This window comes from Molossus molossus, unplaced genomic scaffold, assembly GCF_014108415.1.
Source record: "Molossus molossus isolate mMolMol1 unplaced genomic scaffold, mMolMol1.p scaffold_m16_p_13, whole genome shotgun sequence".
In the NCBI taxonomy this organism is placed as follows: domain Eukaryota; kingdom Metazoa; phylum Chordata; class Mammalia; order Chiroptera; family Molossidae; genus Molossus; species Molossus molossus.
This window is the reverse complement of record NW_023425348.1, coordinates 51,372,760-51,381,706: the sequence shown is the minus strand read 5'-3', so window position 1 is coordinate 51,381,706 and position 8,947 is coordinate 51,372,760. Positions and strand designations below refer to the sequence as shown.

At 38.9% G+C, this 8,947-nt stretch overlaps 1 pseudogene; it reads right to left on the bottom strand.

The window, feature by feature from the left end:
* Positions 1-483: 483 nt before the first annotated feature.
* Positions 484-1,392, bottom strand: LOC118627474 (annotated as a pseudogene).
* Between the last annotated feature and the right edge of the window lie 7,555 nt (positions 1,393-8,947).

Genomic DNA, 8,947 nt, shown 5'->3' with positions numbered 1-8,947 from the left:
CAAACCCTAAAATATGCACATTTAGCCTGGCCAGTATGGCTCAGTGGTTGAGCGCCGACCCAGGCACCAAGAAGTTGCTGGTTTGATTCCCAGTAGGGGTGCATGCCTGGGTTGTGAACCTGATCCCCGGTGTATGGGGGGGCATGTGGGAGGCAGCCAGTTGATGTTCTCTCTCATTGATGGTTCTCTCTCTCTCTCTCCCTTTCTCTCTCTCTCTCTCCCTTCCTCTCTCACTAAAATCAATAGAGAAAAAACATTTTTAAAAACACACATTTAATTTGAACCCAGTAGATTTTCATGAAAATTATATATTTGGTAACTCTAGAAAATTATAAACTAAAGTTGTCATTAGTCAACATACTGGCATGTTATATGTGAGATAGTTCTCCACATAAAAGGATAAGGCTATCGGACAACGTAAACATCCATCATATGCTCCCCAAACTATCATTTTTCAGTTTCTGGAATCACAGTGAATTTCTTTCAAAGTGACCAATGTGTTCTAGCCTCCCATTTTTTCATGGCCTCGTCCACCTCTTTGTTCCTCAGGGTGTAGATAAGGGGTTCAACATAGGGACCACCACTGTGTAGGACACAGACACCACTTTAATATGGTCTGGTGACTTTGGCACAACATAAACAAACGTGACTGTACCATAAAACAAAGAGGTAGGAAGTACAGGTAGAGAAGGCTTGTGCCTTCTGCAGTCAAGCATCTTCAGGATCGAGTGGATGATGTACAGGTGAAACAACGATGATAAATAGTGTGATAACAATGATTGACCCAGCTGAGATGGCAGGAGAATGTTCAGCAGCATAAATGTGGGTTACCAGAAAGCCTCACTAGTGGTGGGAGATCACAGAAGAAATGGTTGATTTTATTAGGTCTACAGACAGTCAGACTCAATACACAACCAGGAAATGATGAAGCATTTATACATCCACCCAGATAGGAAGCAACCAATAAGATGATACAGACCTGGGAGACAGGTGTGTAGGGTAGAGACATGGGGAGCAGATGGCCACAAAGCGATCATGGGCCTTGACAACCAGCAGGAAGCACTCGGCTGTTCTAAACAGAACATCAGAGCCAAGCTGGGCAATGCAGCCAGTAATGGGCACAGTAGTTCTCTCCTGTAGGAAACTCACAATCATAATAGGTGTGAATGATGTGGGGTACCCAATGTCCACAAAGGCCAAATGACTCGGCAAAAGGTACATCAGGGTGTGAAGCTGAGGGCTTCTTTTGGTTAACATGATTATGCTGATATTGCCCAACATGGTAGTGACATAGATTCCTAGAAAAACCACAAAGATGGAGCAAAATGTGGGATCCTCTGTTAACCCCAAAATAATGAACTCTGTCACCATTGTGTGGTTTCCAGTCTCCATCTTATTTGGAACAATGCCTATTGAAACATTGGTGGACATTAGAATAAATTAAATGATTTCATAATTACTGTATTTACTTTACCATTCAACCTATTAAAAAATCAAAACATGGATCTCACTTTTGTCTAATGCTTAGATTTTACAAATATTTCCAAACACACTGACATTACACATAATTTGAGACTATTCATGTCCATTTACATAGATCAAAGATACTCACAAGAGTCAATTACTCAGATCAGAATATAGTTAGCATTCATGTTTGCCTTCTTTGATCAAGCTGTTGAATGAACACACACAGCAATGATGTCTTGAGAAGCCGATGAGAACAAGAAAGAACAAAGTGACTGACGATATGCTAGTGTTTAGCAACATCCAGCTTGCTTCTATTTCTTGATCACACTGAAGACTACACTTCCCAGCCCCCTCACAGTTAGATGAGACTGTGAACAGTACATGCCAATGAGCTGTGTGTCTCTTCTGGAGCAAATTAAATGACCCATGGACAACTCCCTCTTTCTCTTCCACAGTGACATATTCTGCATGATACAATTATAAAATAGTAGTACCTCCACCTGGAATCTGAGGGAATGTGGAGAATATACCGGAAGTGAGAAATACATCCACGTTGTATTATATCACACTGAGTTTCCAGGTTAATTTGTTAGAAAAGCATAACATCACCTAGTCTGATTGATATAATTACAGGTGGGCTGCAAACGGAAGCTGCATGTAGAGTTTAATCCTGAGAGCAACATGAGAAACACATCCACTTTGGATCATTAACTATATTTTAGGTACTATACAGACCTAACACAAGGATACATTTTGTAATCATGTATGACTAACATATATTAGAATATGTTGACAAAAAGCCTGCATGCTTCCTAGGCCAGCCATGTGAGAGCCAGAAAGTAATACACAATAAATGAAAGGCATATCAAGAAGTCATTTCACCTAACAAAATATTGAGTAGGTTTATTCAAAAGAATGCAAAAATTAAAATTAAAATATTAAAGCAGACTTCTACATAAGCAATACTGTGAACATGAAATATCCTAAAACTTATTCAACTAAATACTTGGATAAATTGCTAACTTAAATATTTTTTAAATGTTCAGAATACAGAAATGAGCTTCCACGTAATAAAGGAAATCTTTGCTCACTAAAAATGACGTCAGAGTTGACAATCAGCAAAACAAGCTAGCGAACTGTAAGTGTCTAGAAACAGTTCCAATCTCTACAGCTAAGGGCCTCAAGCTAAGAGCTGTGCAGGCATTTGGGTTTGGGACCATGCATGTTGCATGGCTAATTTTAAACTGGAAGAACAGTTAAAATAAAGTAGAAATGACACAAACCAACCATGCTGAGGTAGAAGGAAAGAACATTCCAATGCAAGCAACCAGTCAAGGGCCCTGAGGAATGATAGCTTTGTACATTTGAAGAAAAGCAAGCCAATGTGGATGGATAGAACAAAACAAGGTTAACTCAGGAAGTATGATTGGGAGTTTAAACATTATTCTAAGTGCAATGGGAAGACAATGCAAAGTTGTAAACAATGATACGATCTAATTTGCATAACAAAATAACTCTGGCTACTTATACTAAGGGGACTTAATTATAGAGTAGTAAGAGAATTAACAGAAAGACCTGTTAGAAAATTGTAGTAGTCCGGGTACAGTATGGTGCTAGCTTGGGTGGCAGTAATAAAGATTGAGAATAAGTGGACATTTTAGGGAAGCATTTGAAGTGTTAGAGGGGAATTTGTAGCTGAGTCGAGAGAAATGTGATGACAATGCCAGCATAAGATTTTATGAAAGAGCCCAGCTGGTATTGCTCAGTGGATTGAGCATCATCCCATGGACTGAGAGGTCCCAGTTCAATTCTGGTCAGGGCACATGCCTGGGTTACAGGCTCTATCCCCAGTAGGGGGCATGCAGGAGGCAGCAGATTGATGTTTCTCTCTCACATCCATGTTTCTATCTCTCTCTCCCATCCTCTCTATCTTAAAAAAAAAAAAAGAAGAAGAAGAACTCAAGTAAATTGCAACTACCTATAGTTTTGAGGTCAACACAGCATTTCAGTAAGAGATAAACCAGACCACTGAAAAAGCAAGTACAAAACAATGAAAAGAATCAGTAAGTACTGTCAGATCAAAAATGCTATCAAATATCAAATCATGCTTTGGAAGTACTGCTATCAAATATCATAAGGCTGCCACTTGAGAAGAAATTGTTTTTTAACGGAATGGAGTTAACCATGTGTTGACTCCTGAACTGCCTAAAGGAGTGTTTGCTACTTTTTAAAGGGTGTCAGCATTAAGTTGTTTTTGTTTTTTACAATGTGTACAGGTAAATAACTATCAGAACTCTATCGTTCATCACTATTATAATGGAAAACTTGTACTCTGTCTAGTGATGATTAAACCAATATATTTAATCAGTTTTTCGTATGAATTCGTTTGACATATTAATGTAAGAATACTAAATTTCTGGTTTCATTAAGTAGTCCTAGGATTATGTCAGAGGTTTAAAAGACACCAATATGGAATACATCTTTTATTTTTAGAAGAAAATATCTACATGAAAGACTTGCGTCAGAATATGGTATGCGTGTCAGTGTGACATGGAAAGTGTTACAGACAGTGCTGTAATAAAAATGAAATAAGACTTCAGAGCCAAAGCTCTCGGGGATAAATTCCAGGTCTGCCACTTAATAGCTAGGTGATCTGGGAAAGTTATATAACCCTTCCGAGACTCATTTTCTTTATTTTTAAAAGCAATATAATAACATTGACCTCTCATGGTCACTGTTAAATGAGATGATGTTATGTTAAAATACAATGGATGGCCTGAAATGGATAATCCATAAATGAGAATAGACTTCAGAAGAGCAACTATTAGCTTCTACTACAAATGCAAAGGACATTTAAAAATCAATAACAAATATTGCCTGCTGGTCAAATATTATAAGCGGGACAGATTCCAGGAATCATCTCTGTATAACAGGGCTTATTTATGCAGAATTTAGGACCATTTGGAATATATGACCTTAAACACTTGAGCATCAGATATGCACAGGTTTGCTAACATTCCACTGAAAATCCAATGGGAGGAAATCCAACGAGACTGAGAAAATTAGGTGTGTTTACATGTACTTACACCATCATGCTGCCTGAGATACTCATTCAGGTCTCAGGGGCTTCACTTATTCTCTTCAGTATTTGCATAGAGGCATTACAGTGCATAGATCTAATTAGCTTTGAAACTTGATTTGGATCAATGTGATTAATGTGGGCTATGCTTCTGATCATCTGTGATATTTCTGAGAAGTAGCGATCACCTGGAACAACTGTCTTGTGGTTCATATTTAGTTGCACCTTAGGGAGCTGCCGGAAAAGCCATGATGCTTTTGTCTGTGTGAAAGTGACCCCCAGTTCAACTCACACAGCCTTGGCCTTTCCCACGTAGCATCCAGACTCCATCCCTCCCCACTGCTGGACTCAGATACGGAGATGCAGTTATTAAAAACACTTCCTTTCTCCGCCCTGTATTTATCTTTGTCCCAATCTCCCTTTCTACATAAGCCAAGAATTTCTTCCTTGTTCCTGATTTTCATGTGGTTTTTCATGAGTGATGTTATAAGTGGTTATGTTAATAATCTATTAGATCAAATTTGCTCTTTTGTTGTTTGTTTCACCTACCTATTTCTGAAAGCATTGCGTTATGGTTGTCAAATTCTCATATTCTTATCAAATTTTACTTTAGATATTTAAACGCTGTTATTAGGTTATGTGAATGTTTAAGAACTGCTGTCACCTCCATGTGAATTATATTTTTTCTTTTTAAAAAGCTTTTAAAAATATGTGTTAATTTACTTGCCACCAATATCTGAGAATACACATTCCCTCGCTCCTTAATTAACTGTTGATAGTATCAATTTGTTCACTTGCTATGAACATGATCTAATATGACAAGATCTCATTCAAGTTTCTATTTGCCATGTTTTCTTTATGTTTTTTATTGTTCTCCCATCATTATTTGCTTTAGTTAGATTGAATTTGCTTTCTTTGTACTATTTTTAATTTAATAGAGTATATGCATCTTATTTCTATTCCTCTAATAGTTATAACTCTTCAAGTTGTAATACTTTGTTTACATTTTCTACCAATTCTGGAATTGATCTGTTTCTATATCCTACCATCAAATTAGACAAAGATCTGAACATGCCTTTACCTCCCTCCCTTCTTTCTCTTCCACTCCCCATCTCGTTTGTTACATCATTAAGAAATTTAGCTACCAATTATTATTTCTTATCCACAATTATTTAGACTCCCTTTTATTTATTTGTCCCTTTGCTCACTCTTGCTCCTTGTGGTTCATGTGTGCCCTTAGGTTCTCTCGCTCCTCATCCAGAAAGAAATGACTGTGAGCAGTGAAATTTCTGAGTCCTTCCATGACATACAAATGTCTTTATATTCCCTCCTGCTTGAGTCATATGTTATTTAAGTATAAAATTCTACATACATACATAATTTCCATCCCCCAGCTTGGTGTGGCTTCTCTGTCTTCCTGCCTCCCATGTCGCTGATGAAAACTCTGATGTCAATGTTTTGTTCTTCTGTAGCCAATTTCTATTTTTATAGAAACTTTGAAGACATTCTCTGTATTTCATCACACAGTTTTGAAGACAATGCTTTCCTGTCATTTCTTTATATGTGGTACACAAGACCTTTTTCTCTGAGGACACTTGTCTCTGTTCAGCACTGAAGTTTTTTCTTTATTTCTGTAGGTATTACATTTCCACTCCATTCCAGTCTCTCTCTTCAGCGACTTCCACCAGATGGTTGTTGGAAATTCTTCTACATCTCTTAAATTTTTTTTAATTATTATTATTCTTTCAATCTCTTCAACCTTTGGGGCAGCATCTTGGGCATATTTCCTTCTCACTAATAGAGTCCTCCTTGGGTCCATTTTGTTGTTCAACCCATCTGGTGAGGGCTTGTATTTTATTCCAACCACACATTTTTATTTTCTACTACCGCAAATTGGTGTTTATGCATGCAATAGTTTCTCATATTCCTCTGAGTATATTCATTATACTTATTCTAAAGTCTTTATTCTAATTACTCGATCAACTCATTTCCCTGGGGGTTAGATCTTCCGATGATTACAGTTGGTGCCTCTTTTTCATGGTATTATTGCTTTTTTCTCAACTATTAGCTCTTTCTTGGTGTTTGCTCAAGTTTGTACTTCTGATTATCTATTAACCTTTATGTGAATGCCATAAATATTTACCACAGCCACCTCAGTGCCCCTGAGGCAAAGACAGGATGTACAGTGAGGAAGGGAGTCCCAGCGGCTGGACATCTGGACCTGTCTGCTTCTCATTCTTCCTGGACGTTACCTGCCACCTGGACGGCTGCCTTGCCCCTTGGGCCTCATACCCCCTGCCAAAGGAAACAGTTTCCCTGCTTGATACAGCATGTCCTCAGGCTGCCAGCTAACCCAACCCCTAGATGGGAATCACTGACTCTGTCTCTATAGGCACCTGCTTGTGGCCACAGGAGAGGACACTTGAAACTGAAGGCAAGTGAAAGGTGGAGACTGTGAGTTTAACTGTAAAATGATTACGGGAAATCAGAGCCCCATGAGGGCAATCAAAAACAATGAAGGTATTGGTGCAAAAAACCCGGTCTTAACAGGGAAGAGATGATTTGGAGGAGAAAGGAGTAACAGAGGGAAACTGAAAACGAAAGAGCAGTTCTTCCTCCCTCGCCTTGTGCATCTTACAGTGCAAACGGGAAGGCTCCTGGGAAGAAGATCCAGTCATGTCCAGGAATTCCAGGAACGTGGGGAAAGGAAGAGCGGGAAGGGTGTTCCCTGAAGTAGTGCACACAGGACGCACAGCAGAGAAACAAACTTGGGCAAAAGGAAGCAGGTCAGGAATGAGAGAGGAAGGGAGAAATGGTATCAGGAGCTGCCCGAGGCAGGACTCTGCAAAGACAAAAAAAAATAAAATAAATAAAATAAAATGAGTCACACACTGGAATGAAGAAGGTAGAAGAAAGGGAGATGAGCATGGGTTGTGTTCGCAAATGAAAGAGACATAACTAGTCCCCAAATTCTAGGTGAAAACTTTATGCCCCAACCTCTGCACGCTTTCTCCTAGATACTAGTTTTTGTGAAGATCAAACTTTGGGGTCTGAGGGAGGAAGGGGGTCAGAGAAGATGTAGGTTAATGAGAAAGCCAGAAAAAAAAATAATATTTTAGAGCAATAAAAAAAAAACACACACTCTCCCACAAACATTAAATGAGAAAAGATGTTATATTTCCCCCATAGAAGCCAATATATCTCTGCAAGTTACTACAATGTACAATTTATTATAATCCTAGAACTTTGGGATGCTTGGCTAGCTGCCCTTATGGAAACTTAGTATCCCAGAACCTGGTACACTGTCCCCGAAGATGAAGATTTTAACAGTAAAGGGATAACAGTTTACACTCTAAAGAGATGAGAGTATCAAACCTTCGGTGACTGGCACATGTTGTGAATGAGTGTGCTGATTCGAACTGATCGTTGTGTTGTGATATGTGTTGAGTGTGTTGATACAAGAGTTTAAAGGAAGTGTCTTCTTTGAACAAAGGAATAAGCAGCTGGGGCTTTGAGTGTCCTTTCTGTAAGGACGCAGTCTTGACTGTTTCTTAAATTTGCAGTTCTCACAAACTTTAGATTTGAAAACTTCTTTGTTTTGCATCTATGTTATTTGTATGTGTTTTGATTTTTAAAACTGATTTATTTTATACCAAGGCAAAAGTTGCCGCAAGGAAGTTAGGATCTTCTGGTTTGACATTTGCCATTTTGGGCAAGTAATTTATAAAAGTTGACAGAAAAATCTCATATTCCTATGTGGTTATGGACAACACCAGCCAATCCACAGCTGTTTCTCACACACTGTCCATGTGTAACAAGCTCAGGGAAGAAGACATGCACATAATCAGAGCGACCTCCCTGTGCCACCCCGTCTCCAGGGTAGAAGGAAAGTCAGTGTTCGCCTCCTATAACTACGAAACAATAAAGAATGCAGATTCATAAATGCTCCATAGACAGTGCCCTGAAAGACGGTCCAGTAGCCTGACTTCTTGCCTGGGCTACCAAATTATCTTTCCTCTCCTCTCCTTCTCTAGAAACACATGATTATGATCATTCATTTACACTTGAAAAATAAGAGAGGGAAAAAATTTAGCATGTTGTCATGGGTTGCTTGCAGGTATGAAGTAAAGTCTCTCCTTGCAAACAGGGCCACCTTTGATATCCAGTCCTCTTGTAGAAGGCAACTGGTACTAAGAAGCAAGTCATGTTTGCCAATAAAAACGGTAGACACCAAGCTAAGTGTATCTTAGCTGGCCAGATACACTTTGGGAAGCAATGAATGGATGTGAGTGTAATGAGACATGGAATATTGCTCAATCAAGACTATGCTTCTGTGGTTGACTCCCACATCTTGCCAAGATCTTTGCAAGAAATCACATTCAGAAACATCTTTTGGACCTG